Raw genomic sequence first — 21,745 nt, 5'->3', positions numbered from 1 at the left:
TGAGTATAAATAAAACACCTTTATTTAATCACCATATTGATTACTCATTATTCATTGTATATTCGGATAATCAACTTAATACTTGAATGATAACAATAGTTGTCCCATGCTCCAAGCATGCACACTCTGCTTACCTATGGTCCATACTTTGTGAAATAGATCAATTGAACACATTTCCAATGATACCCATTTCACAACTCCTAATCCTTGTCATAAGTGTAAGAATACCAAATTCTTGCCACTATTAGAATATGTTAGATTCTAACATTTTATGCAACGATCCTTTCGTAATGTCACAACACCAAAGCCATCGAGACTTTGTCAATGATACTACAAAGTGCTCTATTGGAGATTGTTACAAGGCAATTCCATAGATATGAAGTCTCACATTCAAAGTACATTCCTTTGAACATCCTTCTTGCATAAAAGTTTCTAATCTAGACATAGATTCTTAACGTCCAACTCTCAATATGGAAACATTTCCATATTTGCCATATGACAACTCATTATTAATAGAATCATATCTAATCATAATAATGTCATTATGGTCCATACGTTACTATACTTCCAACTGCCTACAAGTGACCAATCCTTGGTGAACCTTAGATTGTCCTTGATAGTCGTTTAATTATTTTATTCAAATCCGGTTCTAGTTCTTTCCCTCTTAATGCCCTAGGCATTTGGAAACTTTAGAACGTTCGAATATTACAGCATATGCAATCGATCGTATACCCGAAGCGTTTGGGACACGATTCATAATGAAAATCGTGATACTTTACCCGTTTCTTGCTATAATATTGCCATATATAGAATTCTTTTAAGTTGAACCTTGTCAATATAACATCCATATATGTCCTTTGACTAAATTTAATCAAAATTTCGCGATCCAAGCTTTTAGATTTGAAATAAATTATAATATTCTCTCCCTTAATTATAACAAAACAACTTTTTAACCCCTGCAACTTTGCAAAGTGAAACTTTTGTTTTCTATAATTAATATTGCTAACTTGCAACACATAAAATAATAATCATGCTCCCACTAACATGATAATTATATCCATACCAGCATAACATTTATGCTCCCACTAGCTTTCACACGTATTCAGAAAACAGTTGGACTTCTAGAAATCAATACTTATTGACTTCCAAAGGTCAGTGGGATTTCTAGAAATCAATACTCATACACCTTTCCATAGATAGCCCATATGTGTGTCTAAACAATTTCAGCACTTATAGCAATAAGTCTTAAATGTTTAAACTAATTGGCAAATCTCACAATTCGAACTATGAAGAGGGATGTCGTAATCATAATCGAATTTGAGAACGCAAATATCACAATTGCTATCTCGTTAAAAACTCTCTTAGTGAAAGCGTTTCCTCACAATCATTTTCATGAAGCGGAAAGAAACCTTATCACTTACATTTTATGGTGTATGTGTTCCTATCCATGTGAATTTGTCATAACCATAATCATAAGACAAGTTTTAAGACAAATCCAAACTCTTATGGACAGAACTTGTTCATTATTAATTTCTTGCCCTCAAGGGTCCCACCATTGCTTCCAAGTTATTGAATAGCTCACTCCTACATATCAATGTACTTTCCATTGATCAAGGTGCTTTTCCTTATGCAATCTATTGAGAACTCGTAGAACTCATGTGCATAAGTAACTTTACTTGGAATGGCACATAAACAAGAATGTGTCAACACGATAGGTTACAAACCTCAAGTCGTGTGCTAGTGTTTAACAATAGGTTTACTCTTTATTAGTTCTTGAAACTTTTCAAGATCATTTAGAATCCCACTGACCTCTTGACATATAAGACTCTCTTGTCGAGAAACATTTCTTGACAAACAAATATTCAAGAGTTAGTGCGGATTCTTATCAAGAAAAACACTACACACAATTGGTCTTAGTTGGTCTTTGTCTTATCCAAGACATCGCAACTTACCAATTTCAAACGTGCAAGACTAAGAAAAACATTTTTCTACTCCACATTTGATGAATGTGTTAAAACTTCTTAAGATGTGTCACTCAAGTCATAATCTTGGAGTTTAACTCTAAGACTTGATTTTGGAACGAAGTATGATTCACCTTTCGACTTAACCATTTCAACAATTTCTGATTCCTCTTCTTAGCCATACTAGTGCACTAAGGTGTCCTTAGAGGATCAATTGTGATATGGTTTCATAATCAACAAGATGATCATAAAACATGATACTACAGTACTTTCCCATCTTTTCAGATTGGAGAAACTTTTATCTTTCTGCCCAATTGATTCTTCTTATTCGTTCTGCCATTCATTGAAACTTTTCAATGATTCAGAATTACACTTAATCTTGTAAGCATAACCACATTTACTAGACGTTTAGTAAATCATGATGAATAATCTTATTGTTCTTTGTGGCGGACTTGACCTAGTGCACAACAATGCGTACCAGATTCTTTATTCCTTCACTTGACTCACATACTTATGTGAACAAGGAATTAGTCTTAATTTCCTAAGTACCAAGATTTCCATACATCACGTGACTCAAATCATATGATTCCAAGCTTTTGTCCAATTGAAACTTGGGCGATGGGAATCTTTCCTTACTTAGAAAATTACGACACTACCATAAATAACATAACTAAGAATCACATCCACTTAATATTTCTTATAATAGTAACACACAAGCATCAATTTTCACAAATGACATTGCAATGAGATATAAATAAGACAAAAACAAAATTTATTTTATTTATAAAAAAAATGCGGAAAATCTTGTCCTTACAATCATTAAAATGAAAAACTATGCTATTACATATTCCTAAGCAATCTATCATAACTCTAAGCAGCAACTCAAAAATCCGATCATCGAATCATGCGATCGAAATCCATTTCTTCGCGATCAGACTTAGCTCACTTCTTCCTTTTAGCTTCCTTTCTTTTCTTCGATCCTACAAAACATCAAAATGTAATCTTATCACATCATGTATTAAGAATTTGAAATAAAAAACTTAATAGAGTTAGATAGTGGATTTTACCTGAAGTAGAGTCATACATCTTGACTCTCCCATCTCTTAGATCTCTGAGGTAGTTTGGGCAGCTTCGTAACCAATGCCCCCTCTTTTGGCAGTAGAAACATATGGATTCTTTTGGAATGGTACACAGGACTATCTCAGATTCAGCCTTTCTCTTGCGTAGAGAAAACTTTTCTGGACTTCCAATGTTGTCATTACCCATAGAAGGTTGGGATATTGATTTACCAGACAAATTTTCTCGACTAGTGCGCCAAATCATTGCTGATTCAGCAGCAATAAGCAAATAAGTCAAATCAATGAGGGTCACGTCGTGGTCCATCATATAGTACTCTCTAATGAAATCACCATATGATTTGGGAAGTGACTGAAGAACCAAGTCAACAGCCAATTTCCTTGAGACATCGACACCCAACATTCCCAATTTATCAATACGCAACTTCATATCCAAGACATGAGCACATACAGACTTTCCATCTTCGTGTCTTTTTGCCAATAGGGCTTGAGTGACTTTGAACTTTTCAAGTCTTCGAACACGTGGGTCAGGGAGAATTATTGGAGGAGGTGGAGGAAGTAAAGCATGATTTCCATTTCCATAATCCAATCGTGGAACACCATCTTCAAGTGGAAAACTTTTTCCAACGGATTTAGGAAGATCATAGTGGATAGACTTTGACATCTACAAAATGGGAGAAATTCAAGTTAGTTGATAAAATCCTCAATATAGCACCCAAATGAAATATTGAGGCTAGGATCCAACACAATATTCTACAATTTGGAAGTGGGATGTCGTAATCCAAATTGCAGAACATTTGAAGGTAGGTAAATGATGATTTACCAATTTCCTGTTGGGTTATGAGCATTCTAACACTCCTAAGTGTACATGCAACCCTAAATACCTTGGATCTATGTTTTCTCTATTATACATACAATTATGAACATCCAAGGTATTATCCTAATCTAGCATACAAAATAATAAATATAACAAGATAGAATACATACCTCTTTGATGTAGAATGTCTTCATGAAGCTTGAGTGCCTAGTGCCCCAAGTGTGACACCTCAAATGGTTCACACAACACCAAATACACTTGGAATAACTTGAGAGAAACTTGAACACTCCTTGAAATCGTCTAGCCCTCACACTCACACATTAGTGCACGATTTCTTGAGCCATGGGATTCTTTTATATGGTGGCTATTAGGGTTACACCATGTAACTCATAACTTTACCCATTCCTTATGCTCCATGGATTTTAACCTCCATGGAGTATCCATGGGTCACCCCATGGACTTAGTCCAACATAAGGAATCTTGGATCACAAGCCCACATATATAAGAATGAATGATTTACACAATCAACCCATATATTTAATTAGTCTCCTTTTGATCACTTAATTAATTCCAAATTAATTATTGATCAATACTAATTAAATAACCTTATTAATATATTAGAACTTATAATATATTAACCAACCTTAAGTGTTATTTCTCTCATTATAGTCTATCCAAATGCATGATGCCATGCAACCCAAATGGACCATGCCGGGTCGGGTCAAGTCTTACCAATTATAGTTATGGACTTAGACATTAATCCAACAGTCTCCCACTTGGATAAGTCTAAAACTATTATTGCGTATGACTTCAGGAACCGATCAGCAATCGTAGCTCTCAAAAGCTTCTATCGAACTTTGACCTTGTCGATGAACTCTGACCTTTGTCAATGACTTGTCCATTAGATAAAGGATCATATATTCCTCCATTCTAGATATCATATGGACTGAGACATGGATTATCAATCATTCTCTCTGTCCATTTGTTGTTTCCCGATTTCCGATTCATGATGACTGACTGATTGAACAAATCAAATCATTCCTGGCTTGGCCAAGCACTCACATGTATCATCTTTAAATCATCGAGGGGCCCACAGATATCGCTTTTATCCCGAAGGTAAAAGGAATGGATAAACTTCGACTCATATGGCTTGTTCTACTACTTGTTGAATCATACACAAAAGCACGTTTTATAACATCGAGTTACCAATGCGTTTTCGTGCAATCAATGTATAACCAACTCATAGTAACAACTCATATCTCTAGGTTTGAAGAATATAAGATATTATCGTCTCATGATCACTCGTGATAAAATCCATGAAGTGATTCAAATGAGCGCGGGTTGAATCCAATACTCAGAACTTATGAGCACTCATGAGTGTTGTAGCACCACTTTGTCCACCAACTTGGACCTCTACAAACCAACCCATGACAGTCTTGATTCATATCTACTTCTAACATATGACCGACTGTGGATGGTTTGAATAACTTAATCATTCAGGAAGAGCGACTTAGTTATTATGGAAGTCAAAACATGCAAAGTGAAACACAAGAATAAATGAATCAAATATGGTATCAAACCCTATGAATATAAATAAACACTTTTATTTATCACCATACTGATTACTCATTATTCATTGTTTCGGTTTTATCAACTTTATACTTGAATTTAAAACAATAGTTGTCCCATGCTCCAAGCATGTACACTATGTTTTCTAAACACTAGTCATGCCATACACCAAGTATGCATACTATGTTTGTCTATGATCTTTACTTTGTAAAATAGATCAATTGAACATCACTCCAATGATCCTCTTTTCACAGTCCCAAATCCTTACTGCAAATGCAAGAATTCCAAATTCATGCCATTTACTGAAATCTGTTAGATTCTAAACTTATATGCATTGATCCTCTTAATGATTATGCACGAAGTCAGAAAGACTTGACAACAATCATTACAGAGCATTCCAAAGGAGATCAGCTCCTTAGAAACATCCTTCTTTCATTAAGTTTCCTAATCTTACACAGATTGAATAATTTCTAACTTTGAAACATTTCCATATTCCATTTTGACTATCACTTCTGAACAAGAGTTGCCTCCTTACAGATTATGTAAATATGGTCCTTCCAGAATTAACATTATACTTCCAACTGTCCTTGAGCAACCAATCTTTGGTAAACCTTAGATTGTCCTCGATAATTGCTTAATCATTTTAGTCATATCCAATTCTAGACCTTTTCCCTTCATAATGCCCCAGGCATTTGGAAAATTTTAGAAAGGATGAATATAGCACATGTAATCGATCCTATATCCGAAGCATATGGGACACGATTCATGATGTCTCACATAAAGACTAAACCAGTCTTTTGCTATAATATTTCCATTTCAATTTGCCAAGTTCTCAAAATTCAGATTATGAAAAGGGATGCCGTAATCATAATCGAATTTTAGAACGCAAATAATGGACCCATATATAGAATTTCCTTATGTTGAGCCATTCCAACATGAAATTCATATATATATCCTTGATTAAATACGATTAAAATCTCAATCTAAGCTTTTAGAATTGAAATGAAGTATAATTTCCTCTCCCTTAATTATAGCAAAACAACTTTTTCAACCCCTGCAACCTCACGAATTGAAACTTTTGTTTTCTATAATTAACATTGCTAACTTGCAACCTTTGTCATAATTATCATGCTCCCACTAACATGATGATTATTAGCATAACACTTATGCTCCCACTAGCTTTGACATGTACTCAGAAATCAGCTGACTTTCTTACCAAAGTTCAGATTTCTGATACTAGATTGTTTTGATAAAACTTTATCAAAATCATACACCTCTCTTAGATAGCTCACATGTGTGTCTAAACAATTTTAGAACTATGAAAAGGGATGTCGTAATCATAGTCTCAATTGTTTAGACCTTTGCCACTTCTCACAAGTCCATGTTAGTGTGCCGGTAAACCACACACGCTCCACTAACGACTTTGAGAATGCAAATATCACAATTGCTATCTAGCTAAAATCTACTTAGTGAAAGTGTTTCCTCACCATCATTTTCATGAATCGGAGAGAAACCTTATGACACTTAGATTTAATAGTGTATGTGTTCTTATCCATGTGAATTTGTCAAAACCATAATCACAAGACAAGGTTAGTGACAAATCCAAACTCATATTGATTAAACTTGTGCAATCTTAAATTCTTGCCATTTGGCAGCTCAGGTGCCTGCCATTGCTTCCAAGTAGTTGTGCAACCAATTGAGAACTCTCAGAACTCCTATGCAAAGCCAACTTGAATAGGCACAAAAATTTCAACACGATAGGTTATAAACCTCAAGTCGTGTACTAGTGAAGGACTTTAGGTTTTATTCTTGATTAAGTCTTGAAACTTTCAAGAGCTTTAAGACTCCCACTTTCCTCTTGACATATAAGACTCCCTTGTCAAATATTCAAGAGATAGTGCAGATTCTTTATCAAGACTAACACTTTACACAATTGGCCTAAGTTGGTCTCTGTTTTATCCAAAACATCACAACTTACCAATTTCAAATGTACAAGAGTAGATAACCTTTTACTCTTACATTTGACTAGTGTTAACAAACCCTCTTTAAGATATGTCACTCAAGTTACAATCTTGGAGTATGACTCTAAGAATTGTTTTGGAACGAAGTATGACTCATCTTTTTGATTTAACCATTTCAACAATTCATGACTCCTCTTCTTGACTTTAGAGGACCAATTGTGATATGGTATCTTAATCATTAAGATGATCATAAACATGATACTAAAGTACTCTCCCATCTTTTCAGATTTGAGAAACTTTTATCTTTCTGCCATACTTTGATTCTTCTTATTCGTTCTGTCTCACATTGAAACTTCTCCAATGCTACAGACTTATACTTAAACTTATAAGTATAACCATATTTACTGAACTTAAGTAAATCATGACGAATAGTCTTCTTGATCTTTTGTGGTGGACTTGACCAGTGCACAAGAATGTGTACTCGATCCCTTAGTCCTTTCCTTATTCACATAAGCAATTAGTCTTAATTTTCCAAGCTGAAAGTTCTCATTCATCATACTATACAACTTGCATGATTCCAAGTTTCGGTCCAATTGAACCTTGGGTGATGAGAATCTTTCCTTATTTGGTAATATTAGACACTACCACAACCGAAAGAATCAAATCCATTTTTCCAATATTGCTATCAATGGAATCTTATAAGCAACAACTTTTCACAAATGCCATTGTAAGGATACTTAAAATAAATAAAATCAAAACCTTTTTCTTTTATTTTAAAACTTTGCGGAAAAACTTATCCTTACAATCCATATGAAAACCTTGTTGTTATCTATTCCTAAGCAATATAAATATCATAACTCTTAAGTAATAGCCCAAAATTCTGATCACCAAACCATGCGATTGAAATCCATCTTCGCGATCAGAATCAGCATGTACTTAATAGAGTTAGACAATGGACTTTACCTGAAGTAGAGCCAAACTTATTGACTTTAACATCCTTAGGTAAATTTGGCAGCTTCGTAACCAATGCCCCTTCCTTTGGCAATAGTTACCTATGGACCCTTGATAATGGGACTATCTCAGACTTCGCCTCTCTCTTTACCATTGGGTCAACCGAGTTGACTATGGCCCATCCCTTTCCATTGGGAAGAGAGAGCTTTACTGGATATCAAATGTCATCATTGTCAATGTCCATAGCGTTTTAGGAAGTTGATCTTAGCAAATAGATAAGATCATTAAGGGTCTTGTCTTAGTCTGTTTCATAGGATTCCCAAAAGAACTCACTATGTGACTTAGAAAGTAGTTGAGCCACCAACTTTCTCAAGACTTTGACACCCAACTCTCTCGGCTTGTCAATATGTGACTACATCTCCAAGATGTGATCACACCTAGACCTTGCCTTGCCAATAGGGCTTGAGTGACCTTAAACTTTTTAGGAACTTGTGGGTTAGGGAGAATAATTGGAGGAGGTGAAAGAAGTATGATATCCATGGGACATCATCTTCATTTAGGAAAGCTTGTTTCAAGAGATTTGGGAAGATCATAAATGTCTAGACCAGACATATTTTTGGGAGATATTCAAGATAGTTGATTTAAAGTCCTTAATATGACACCCAATATGAAATATTAAGGCTAGGACCCAACAAACTATTTTATAACTTAGAAGAGGGATGCCGTAATCCAAGCTATAAAATATTTGAAGGTAGGTGAATGACGATTCACCAATTTCCACCATGAAAAACGAAATAATTTATTAGGTTTTAATTGGATTTGAAAGTCCTAGATCTTTGAGATTCATTGAATTGTTCAAAGGCATGTTTCAATCTCGAGTGTGCCCTTCAGGTTTTGTGACTGGGATGCCGAGGATCACAAAACAAGGTGTGAATAACCATGCAAATATACTTGGTACCCTTAATATTTACCCCTTAATCAGTGTGCCGGTTAACCACACACGCTCCACCGATACTATGATAAATATTAAGTTACCCTTTGCCTACCTTGTTAAGTCCAGGTTAGTGTGCCGGTTAACCACACACGCTCCACTAACGACTTAAGCAAAGTGCAAAGTGTAATTTCATGGGTTAGCACCAAATTCACATTTTCCTAAGTAACTAAGATTGGGTATTAATAAGAGTTTAGTTACTTAGTATTTATCATTAATACTTTTAATGAAAGGAGAATTATAGTCCTTGTCCTACCCGTTCGGCTAACGACCCTCCACCAGTCAAGGAAGCGGTGGGTGAGAGTGGACACCCATTAAACTGCCATTTTATAGGCAGTAACCTTATACCCCCCTTATAGACCGGCTTCGTGAATGAGGCCTACTAACGGTAAGACTGACTTTACTCTTATACATATATATAAATATTATTAACTTATATTATTATTTCTAAGGGCCAACTTGGAATTAAAGTATTCATAAGTGAAAACTTTTTCAAATTCCAAAACTTGAGGGCAAGTTTTGAAACTATTCAAAACTAATTAATTCCATAACTTATGAGTTTAAAGTAGTTTTAATTAAAAAAAAAAAAAACTCTTCAAGTTCCATAACTTGAGGACAAGTTATGGAAGACTTTAAACTAATTAATAAAAAAAATAACTTTTTTTTATTGTAACTTATGGAACTAATTAAGGTTACACTTTTTTTTTAATTTAATGAAGAGACTCTTGAACCTCCATAACTTGAGTACAAGTTATGGAGTCATAAAACCATTTAATTAGAACTAGACTCTTCATTTTGTAACCTTTGCCAACTTTTATGAGTGTTATGATTCTTAAATGTGACTTTTCATATAACTTGAGGACAAGTTACAAAAACACACTTTGGAATCAACTCTTAGATTAAAATGGATTGAAAACAACTATTTCACACAACTTTCTATTAATCTAAGAACCTCATAAGAACAAGATAATTCAAATCATCAATCTTCAAGAAATTAGCATGAACATACAAACTAATACAAATCTTGAAATTATGACAATTATCTTAGAAATTGGATTAGCATGAACATTACCACATCAAAAACAAGTTTACAAAAACATCTTAGGGTAATGTTCCTAGTCCAATTCCAGCCAAAACAATCGAATATATGCATCCAACTCGATTTTTCAGCTACTTTTGCAAGTATAACAAGAAAACAAACCAGGCTCTGATACCACTGTTGGGTTATGAGCATTCTAACACTCCTAAGTGTACATGCAACCCTAAATACCTTGGATCTATGTTTTCTCTATTATACATACAATTATGAACATCCAAGGTATTATCCTAATCTAGCATACAAAATAATAAATATAACAAGATAGAATACATACCTCTTTGATGTAGAATGTCTTCATGAAGCTTGAGTGCCTAGTGCCCCAAGTGTGACACCTCAAATGGTTCACACAACACCAAATACACTTGGAATAACTTGAGAGAAACTTGAACACTCCTTGAAATCGTCTAGCCCTCACACTCACACATTAGTGCCCGATTTCTTGAGCCATGGGATTCTTTTATATGGTGGCTATTAGGGTTACACCATGTAACTCATAACTTTACCCATTCCTTATGCTCCATGGATTTTAACCTCCATGGAGTATCCATGGGTCACCCCATGGACTTAGTCCAACATAAGGAATCTTGGATCACAAGCCCACATATATAAGAATGAATGATTTACACAATCAACCCATATATTTAATTAGTCTCCTTTTGATCACTTAATTAATTCAAATTTAATTCTTGATCAATACTAATTAAATAACCTTATTAATATATATTAGAACTTATAATATATTAACCAACCTTAAGTGTTATTTCTCTCATTATAGTCTATCCAAATGCATGATGCCATGCAACCCAAATGGACCATGCCGGGTCGGGTCAAGTCTTACCAATTATAGTTATGGACTTAGACATTAATCCAACATTTCCACCATGAAAAACTAAAATTGAAAATTAGGTTTTAGATGAATTGAAACTCCTAGATCTTTTGAGATTCATTGAACTTTTCAATGGCATGTTTAAATCTCGATTGTGCCCTTCAAGTTTGTGACTGGGATGCCGAGGATCACAAACAAGGTGTGGATAACCATGCAAATTAGCTTGGTACTCTCGAAGATGTCTATCACCTAATAAATGTGTCGGTTAACCACACATGCTCCATTGATCTATGATAATCTATGAGCTACCCATTGCCATCCTTCATTGGTCCCATATAAGTGTCCCGGTTAACCACACACGCTCCACTAACGACCAACAAGGTGCAATGTGCAATTTCATGGATTAGCACCAACTCCAAATTTTTCCTAAAGTAACTAAGATTTGGAAATCTATAAAAGTATTTAGTTACTTCGTACTTCATTATACTTATAATGGAAGGTTGTGTCCTATCCTACCCGTTCGGCTAACGACCCTCCACTAGTCAAGAGTGCGATGGGTAAGAGTGGATACCCATTCAATCTCCATTTTATAGGCAATTTCCTTAAACACACCTTATAGACCAGCTTCGTGAATGAGGCCTACTAACGGTAAGACTGACTCTTTACTTATACATATATAATATTAAACTTTTAATTCTATATAGTATAAGGGTGTATTTTACACTTTTAAAATACTATGTGGTTTAATCTATTAATAAATTAGACTTTTAATTTGATTAACTTAAACCATATAATTATGGATTTATTAATTATCTCTTTTAATTAAACTCTTAATTAAATTAATAAAACCATAAGGGTGTAATTTGAACTTTTCAAAATACTAGGGTCTTAGAATTTAATATTTTAAAATTAATACCTTTTAATTAAATTTTAAATTCCAAAACTTGAGGAAAAATTTTGAAACCTTTCAAAATATTAGGGTTTAGCTATTTAAATTTCAAAAACTAAAACTTTTAAGTTCAAATTTAAACTATAAAACCTAAAGGGTGTAAATTGAAACTATTCAAACTTACTAGGTCAGATATTTGACTTATAACAATCCAATTGAAAGAACCCCTTTCTAAACTTTCATATTTCTGAAAGACCGAAACTTTCATACTTGACAATTGTTACTCCAAAAACATGCTACTTGCATATTCATAAAAACAATATTTTTCATTGATAACTTGTTTACATAAGACTGGATACAAACCGACTACTACAAATTTTTATATGTTACATAACTTCCCAGGATACTATAAGTTATACATACATGATTACTATATACAATAGTTTCAAACTATTCAAAATCTTCTATCAGTATATAACTATACTGGTTGCTTATTGCCTGCAATTGTTAAACATTGAGAGGGGTAACGGAGACGCTTAGTGAGTTCAACAATAGATACAATATAACGTTATGCCATATATATATATATATATATATATATATATATATATATATATATATATATATATATATATATATATATACACTTCAATATGGCAGAAGCAAAGAGGAACAAGAAACAACAAAGGCATATGTGAATCATGTGACAAACTTTCCATATCAATCAATGATTTGATACGAAGATATACGATCAATAAAGCTTCGGCCCAAATGGCACGGAAGACATACAATTTCTGATTTAAACATTTCGGTAGATTTCAGGCTTATAGCCCTGTCTAACCATCTGCCAATGCCATAGAATAGAAGTCATTCTCTTACAGAGACATGCTCTACATGGCCAGAGGCTACGTACCAGTACCACCGTGAATCTAAGTCCTTTCACTGATCACATGGTCAAAGGTATAGCTTTGCTATCATAAATAAAAGAAATAAAAATAACACGGTAAAATAACTCGGAATAATAACACTGAAAAGCACATAGCACATATAACACATAACATACAATTGTTCCTATATATTAAACTCACCGTGAAATAACAGGGGGGTTAAAATAGTAATTTGGGCAGCACTTCGTTACTATAATTAGCTTTCTTCGTTGAAAACCGGGCCTTGCGAGGGTAGACCTTCAAACCGAAAAGATAAATTTCTCGGGCTCTCCGGGCACTTCGGGGCGTATTTCGGGTGTTGGAAATGATCTCGGGGCTTCGGGGGAAGTCGAAATGATAAGGATATTGAAAGAGGGGTGTAAAATGGCAAAAATCCAATTTTACCTGGGTAATCTCGCAAGCCTTGTATTTACAGGGCGAGGTCCGAAGGTCGGCCGAGAAGGGTGAGTCAGCAGCGAGGGACACGCGACTTGGACTTCGCCAAGGCAGGTGGCTCGGACAGATGGCGCGCATGCGAGGTGCCAGCGCTTCGGACATGCGAGGCATCACGCGACACACGTCGGCTGCTGCTCCGGAACAAGTTACGACGTCGGACACGCGTCGGCGGCTAGGATCCGGTGACGTAGTCGGTCTTATCATGCGAAAATTCTCGGAAAATGTGCCCCAAACTTCAAAAATCCATAACTTTCGCATACGAACTACGTTTTTTTACGTTATTTATATGCACGCGTAGGGAAAATTATGCTCTACAACTTTCGTTTAGACTTCGTCGGATAATTTTGACTTTATTTTTAATATTATTATTTTTAACAGACCGGGACAGGAAAATTCGTTAAAAATTCATAACTTCTTCATCCGATGTCCGTTTTCGTCTGTCTTTTTACCGTTGTACTACTATTGACAAGACCTTCGATTCTCGTTTAGGTTGTGTCGGCTAAAAATCACTCGATCTAAAATTCGAGTTTTTAGCTGTCTACTGCTAAGATGAAACTTAGAAAAATCATAACTTCCTCATACGAAGTCAGATTTTGGCCTTCTTTTTATCAAAATTCTCGGTTTAACAAATAGTACGACTTTCATTTAGATCACCAAGGCTAAAAAGTAGTTTATCAAAAACTCACTTTTTACGTCATTCGGCGCCGTGCTGGTTTTGTCGCGGATCTTCGATTAGCCATAACATCTTCGTTATAACTTGGAATTCAATGAGGTTTTCGCCTAAATGCTTCTAATGAAATTATCTACAACTTTGAATAATAAAATTTTACTTATTTCAAATTTTATATTTTCGTTAAATTTTGATATTTTAACTTTTAATTGGAATCTCATAAGACTTCCAATATTTTCCGAGTGATTCTAAACATAGTTTTACTTCATTTCTAGTAAAACTATCTGTTAGAACTCAATACTCAATATCACATAATATTTCATAATATTATTTACTTAAAACACGATTTCAAAACGTGTATGTTACACCTATATTATCCATATTTAACCAATTCCATCAAATTTGATGAGGATAACCATTCCAAACTTAAAAACTCGAATTTTGGCAAGAAAAACGAGTTTTGGAAATTATCCTCAACAAAATCTGGCAGAAAAATTGAAAATCCCGGCAACAGACCCCTGGACTCGTCGAGTCCACAATGGAACTCGTCGAGTAGGACCTACTCGTCGAGTCCATTCATGTACTCGGCGAGTCTTCCAGTCAGAAATCAAAAATTTCAGTTTTCAAGATCTTTGGTGGTTCACTTTTGCATCTATTCACTAGAAAAACAACCTAGGCTCTGATACCACTGTTGGGTTATGAGCATAACATCATTCCTATGGTGTTCATGCAACCCTAATTGCTTTGATATAGGTTTTTCTAAGTAAACATACAACATTGAATACCAAAGCAATAAACCCTAATTGACTAGCATACAAATCTAGAAAAACACATATGATTAGGGTTAGGAAGTTTACCTTGATTATTATGTAGCAATAACAATCACGATCCTTCTTGATCTTGACTTCTGAAAACCTAGTGCCTCAAATGTTGCACCTTTAATGGAATCACAAACACTCAATGCAACAAGATGACTTGGAGAGGGAAGGATTTCAGCTAGGGTTTCTTATAGAACACATTGGGGCCGAAAATCCTATGTAAAGGGTTCCTTATATAGCTGTTTGGGCTGCTAGGGTTTCTGAAGAAAACCCTAATTCTTGCTTAACGCCTAAGCAGCCCATGGACTCCTTCCTTAGAGCCCTTGGACGAAATCTTATGGGCTTCCCCATAAACTTCGTCCATTCCATTTTATGGAGTCCATCAGCCCAACTAGCAACTAATAGTTAATTGCAATATCAGTCCCCTTTATTTAATCAGTCTCTTTTGATCACCAAATTAATATCAAATTAATTTATGATCAATACTAATTAAATAATATGATTTCCAAATAATATATTAAACTTGTAATATATTAATAAAACCATTTTCGAGTACCAATTTATTGTTCATATAATAAATTCTACTCTCTCTCCTCTTGTCATCCTATCAAGTTGCATGAGTGAAGGCAACCCAAAAGGACCATGCTCATAATCGGGTCAAGTATATACCAAAATAGTTATGGGCTTAGACACCTAATCCAACAATTAGTTGCTATATTCCAAGTTTTGGTTCATATCGTGGGTTGCAAGCCACCAAGTAGTCGCTTTATGAGTTAAGTCATGCTAAGGGACTCAGATCGGTAATAGGGGCCTAAGGTCTTAATGGAAAAAGCACTTTTGAAGTTTATGGCTTAACAGGGTAGTACGCTGGGCGTACAAGCCAATACGCGCAACGTACAAGCCATGCAGCAGTATGCTTAGCGTATAGAGAAGTACGCCCCACGTACTCTCAAGTTTTGGGCTTGCGATGTTTGGGCCTCGGTTTGGGCCAATCTTTGGACTTAGCAGTTATTGGGCCTTAATGGGCCATCAGAAGTCAGAAAATGGACTAAGGACATGTTTGGGCTTAAGGGAAGGCCCATTTGAGAAGTTGGGCCCAATTTAGAAAATTGGGCTATTAGTGGGACTTTAGTGGGCCATTAGAGGGCTTGGAGAGATTATATGGGATTGGACCTTGGTTATGGCCCAAATTAGACCAAGGGGTAAAACGATCATTTTACCCTAAGAAGAATTATGGATTTTGACTAAGTGTTGTTATGATAATGATAGTCGGGGAGTCGTTGGAGCAGCCACTAGTGATTTCCTCACTGTGAGATTTAGCAGTCAGCTTTGCGAGGTGAGTTTTCCTACAGTAGGAGCGGGTCGAAGGCACCAATGCCGGTCCGATGCCGTAGTTAGCCCGATGTAGGTTATATGATTCCGGACTTCGATCCGATACCGGGGAAAGCCCGAGGAATGTTTGTATGCTTGATGTCTTCGTGATTCTATTATGTGTCTGTTTATATGTGTCGGACTTCGGTCCGATGCCGGGGCAAGCCCGAGGAATGTTTACGTGCTTATGTTATGTGTTTATGTTATATTCTTTGTTTATATGTTTATATATATTCCTGACTTCGGTCCGACGCCGGGCGGGGCCCGATGCCAGATTTCGGTTCGATGCCAGGTGGGGCCCGATGTAGTGGGCAAGGCCCAGTGTATGTTATTATGTGATTATATGTATGGTATGTGGTAGTTTGGGGAGACTCACTAAGCTTCGTGCTTACAGTTTTCAGTTTTGGTTTCAGGTACTACCGGTAGCAAGGGGAAGAGCTCAGAATGATTGCAGTGCACACAACATTTGTTTAGCCTGGGATGTTATACTCTGATATATGTTTGACATATGTTATAATATTTTGTGATACACTACTTATGATTTTATATGACGTTCGATGACTATGGTTATCTTAATAATTAAAAACGAAATTTTTGGACTGTGTTTTTGGGATGTTTCAAACATATTCATTTTAACGAGTTGTATCAAACCCAAAAACGCGTTTTAACAAGTTGTACTGTATGCATGTATAGTTGTATCAGTCCAAACGGGTCCAAGAATTGTAAAACCCGGACCTGGACCCGGTAAGTCTCATCCGGTCCGGTCCACTGTCCATAATATTCTCCGAAACCGGTTTCGTCCAAGATCCGGTCCGGTTCTGTCAAGTTCAAATGCTCACCCCTACTTGACTGTACACTTTGGCTTGCAGATTTTAAGATTTTCCGCATTTTGATACTCTGATTTAGGATGATTGTACTTGATTCACTTGGGATTTTTATGACTCGGTTTTTATAGTATTATATGTTTTCTCTATTTAAAAATGAAAATTTTTATGGTAAAAATCAGTGTGTTACAACACACCATGAGGGAACTTGGGTTTCAAAGTGGACATTTGGAGGAATGGAGGCTGAGAATGGAAGGGTCTGAACTGAGTTAGAGCCCTTAAATAGGGCCCAAAACCCAGAAATTAGGGTTTGAGCTCTGGGCCAGTACGCGCTGCGCATACAGACCTAGACCCTGCGTAGGTCATTAAAACGTCGTATCCAAGTTATCCTTTTACACAGCGCGTAGAAGGCTATCTACGCCCTATGTAGATCAAAATCCAACCCTTAGATTTAACAAATAAAGAATGAAATTTACCTGTAAGGACCGGGTGTTACAATAACCGACCACAACTATAATACACCACTTTAAATATATATTATCCAAAGTAAATACACTACCACCTACTCCATCTAATCTACATATCAACTATCACTTAGCGTGTGTGTGTGTGTATATATATATATATATATATATATATATATATATATATATATAGCACCATAGTACTCACCATAATAATATAAAATTTATTAATAACACAATATAATCCATATATTGTGCAACAAAATACATCAACAACAACGGGTTCTAAAGTAGAGTTACTCACATAGCTAGTTAGTAAGACTAACTCAGGCTTTGGTCTCTGGATTCCGTTGCCTCTCAGCTTGCGACTTTACCAACACCTATTCAAAAAATAACAAGTTCCTCAGAACCTGTCACAACTTATTAGGAGCTAAACTTTGTGACCATTTGTCACTCAACTAATTAACCTCCATAATACTAATGCGTAATGATATAACCCTATAAGCTATTATCTAAATCTCACATATCGGGTGACTCTTGAAAATTAGGGTTTATTACCCTCACCGTCCAGGCTAACTATTTCGTTGTAAGATTTATCCATTAATCTTACCACCGATTCCGTAACAATACCATATCATGAACTTCATTAACATACTCAGTTCTAACAACCTGCTATAGTTAAAATATAAAACAAAATAACATAATATCATAATAAGAGGATACCTTAGCCCGATCGATAGTTTGTACCCTCATGCTCTACCTTTGACTCTTTAATCAAAAATCCCGAGAACCATCTCTCTTTAATTCTACTCTGCATCAAGTCTCCACAACCTCTCAAATGAACAACATTATCCCATTTATATACATGAGGTTTCTGAGAGTGTGTCTCACATCCCTCTATGGGTGCACCGTGTTCCTACTTATAAGTTCCAAAAATAGCATTCTACTTATAAGTTCTTCATATTCTTCTTCTACATCACAACTAAACACCAATACACCTTTTGTACACACTTTAAAGAAAAATACATATTTTATTTCTCCTACTTGTCTTATAAACAAGTTTTACCCCTTGAAATAATACTTTTTATGAAAAAACGGGGATTACATGAAGTGATAGTAACCTACCACACCATTCTAAAATATGATGTTCCGAACAGTTCATCGCATTTCGGGTTGTACGTCGAATTCCGGAATTGAAAAACTCATTTTGGAAATGTCGATAGGTTAGTTAAATACAATGGATTATAAACATTAACACCCTAATACTAGTTATTAAAGTTTTCTAAGGCTAAAATATCATTTTATTGTTCTTGATTCGAAATATCTATGACATTTTGGACCCGTTCTCTGTATTCCTGATTAGGGTTTCAAATTATAGACAACATGAATTTAGCTTCTTCCATATTACGGTTTGACATTTAGTACTAAATGATTTTAGCTTCTAACACTATAAAATTAAAATAAACAAGTAAAGGTAACAAGTAGATACATGTAGAATATTAATATCATCAGGATCGCCTATCATTTTTCCTACTTTATTGAGCTTGGAATGGTTTTCGAGGAGGTTTGTGGGTGCCACATTCCGAAATTGTTTAAAATTAAGGGGGCAAACATTTGTTTATAAATTGGACGAAAATGGGTCTGGAATTACCCGTTCGAGATTAGTTAGGTATATTTCCAATAAATAAAAATGAACTATTTTATTTATATGTAATCTAAAGCGTGGTTAGATTTATCATTGTCCCCATTATTAAGATAAGATAGCATACAATTACTTCTTTCGAATCTCATATGTTTTAAATGTTAAATCACCATGTACACATCAATAAAAAAATATTTACTTGTTATATATAATATTGGTCTATTTTAAAATCTTTTCATATACAGTTAGACACAACTTATTGTTTGTCAAGGGATTATAAAGGTTGGACGGAACTATATGGGGTGGCTTTGGTACTTACGTATAGTTGGGAAAACAAATCATGTAAGGTCGGTATCACGATAATGGAGAGGTTTACAGGTTGAAGGAGTCGGTTTACAGGTTGAAGGAGTCGTTTCTCCCTTCTTTCTCTCTTATTGCTAACAACTATATTCCTTTATTTTTTATTTTTTATTTTTTTGAAACCTGATTATTTCCTATAAGTACAACGCTCAACCACTTCACAATTCACACCCAATTCTATTTTCTCTCACAATTCACACCTAATTATATTTTCTGTCATTGCTCCCTTCTTTATCTCTTCTTGCCAACAACTATATGCCTTTATTTTTTATTTTACTTTTTTCAAACCTAACTATTTTCTATAAGTACAACACTCAACATTTCACAATTCACACCTAATTCTACTTTCTCTCCTACTTTTGTACTCAAATGGATTGATCCTCTAGTTCCGATAAGTATATGCACAACAAATATGTGGATGAAAAGAGTCCTCTTTTTCTCATCTTCTTATAGATCATCTAAAAACATTTACATTTTGGAAACTATTGATCGAGATGCAGAAGTGTTTATCAAAGATACTGTAAGTTTTAGTGTGGCAAGAAATCAGAGAACTCGTGTCAATAGAGATCATGAACATGCCAAGGAGCATCTTGTCAGATATTACTTTGTTGATAATGTAGTATTTGGTGACGAGAAATTTTGAAGAAGATTCCAGATGAGAAGACAACTATTCATGCATATAGTTGAAATATGAAACGACAACATCCATATTTCAAATTATCATAAGATGCAAGGTTTCAGAGAAGATGTAGTTCATTGTTTAAATGCACGTATACAAATACATCATATAGCGTACGAGACCATGAAAGAAGCATATAATGAGTACTGAAATATTTAGGAAAGAACTTCACATAAAAGCATCCAACACTTCTGCTACGGTATTAGTTAGATGTATGTAGACAGATTTTTGCTCAAACCAACATCCAACAACATTCTACTTTTATACGCCGCACATGAATCCAAACAAGGATTTCCTGGAATGATACAAAACATTGATTATACACATAAGAGTTGGAGGAATTGTCCAACGACATGACAAGGTCGGTATGAGAGAGGTGATCATGAGTGTCGAACGATTTATATTTGAAGCGGTAGCTTCGCAAGGTTTGTAGGTATGCATGCATTTTTTTGGTGTTGTTGGTTCCAACAATGACCTAAACGTTATATACCAATCACCACTATTAGCCAAAAAGTTATTGGAAAAGCACCCAAATGTTCATATCATTTGAATGGAGCATAATACAAGCATGGTTACTATCTTGCAGATAATATATACCTATGTTGTGTAACTTTTGTGAAACCATTTTCACATCCACTTATAGAAAAAACGGTTCAAGGCAATACAAAAAGCAATAAGAAATGACATTGAACGAGCTTTTAGCATCCTAAAAACTTGTTAGGGACATAATTTGACTCCCTGTATGGACAATGCATACCGAAAAAGGTATACATATAATGTACAATTGCATTATATTATGCAATATGATATTGGAAGATTGGAAGATGAAAGTGTTGATATATATTTGGTTCATGATACTGATATTCCCACCATGGTAGAAGTAAATGATGACATGCTACAAAAATTGCGCTCCACATAATCCAACCACCAACTTTGATCTGATCTTGTTGGTCACATTGAGATTTCTGATATGTCGTTTCTGAATGACTAGTTGAATTTCTCGTTATTTTAATTATGGTTTTATGGTTTTAGTTATGTTTTTAGGATTTTAATTAGTAGTGAAATTTTTATTATGAAATATCTTTGTTTATTTAGTTTTAAGTTTTAAACATTTTAAACAAAATTAAAAAATTATTGTGGGTTGGAAAAGTTTCATTTCCAAATTCGCTTTAAAAAGGTTGAAAGTAGAAAAAAAAAACTCATATGACATCTAGGTCTGTAAACGAATCAAACAAACATGAACGAGAGTTTGTACGTGTTCGTTCATTTTAGTTAGCCGAACAAATGAACGAACATGAACGTGTTTTATTGTTCATGTTCGCTCATTTAACAAATTACATTGTTCATGTTCGTACGTTTATGTTCATGAACATGTTAAATGAACGGAGATAAAAA

The sequence above is a fragment of the Lactuca virosa genome, chromosome 6 (assembly GCF_052849685.1).
Source record: "Lactuca virosa cultivar CGN04683 chromosome 6, Lactuca_virosa_CGN04683_v6, whole genome shotgun sequence".
NCBI classification, from domain to species: domain Eukaryota; kingdom Viridiplantae; phylum Streptophyta; class Magnoliopsida; order Asterales; family Asteraceae; genus Lactuca; species Lactuca virosa.
Note: the sequence above shows the minus strand (reverse complement) of the source record.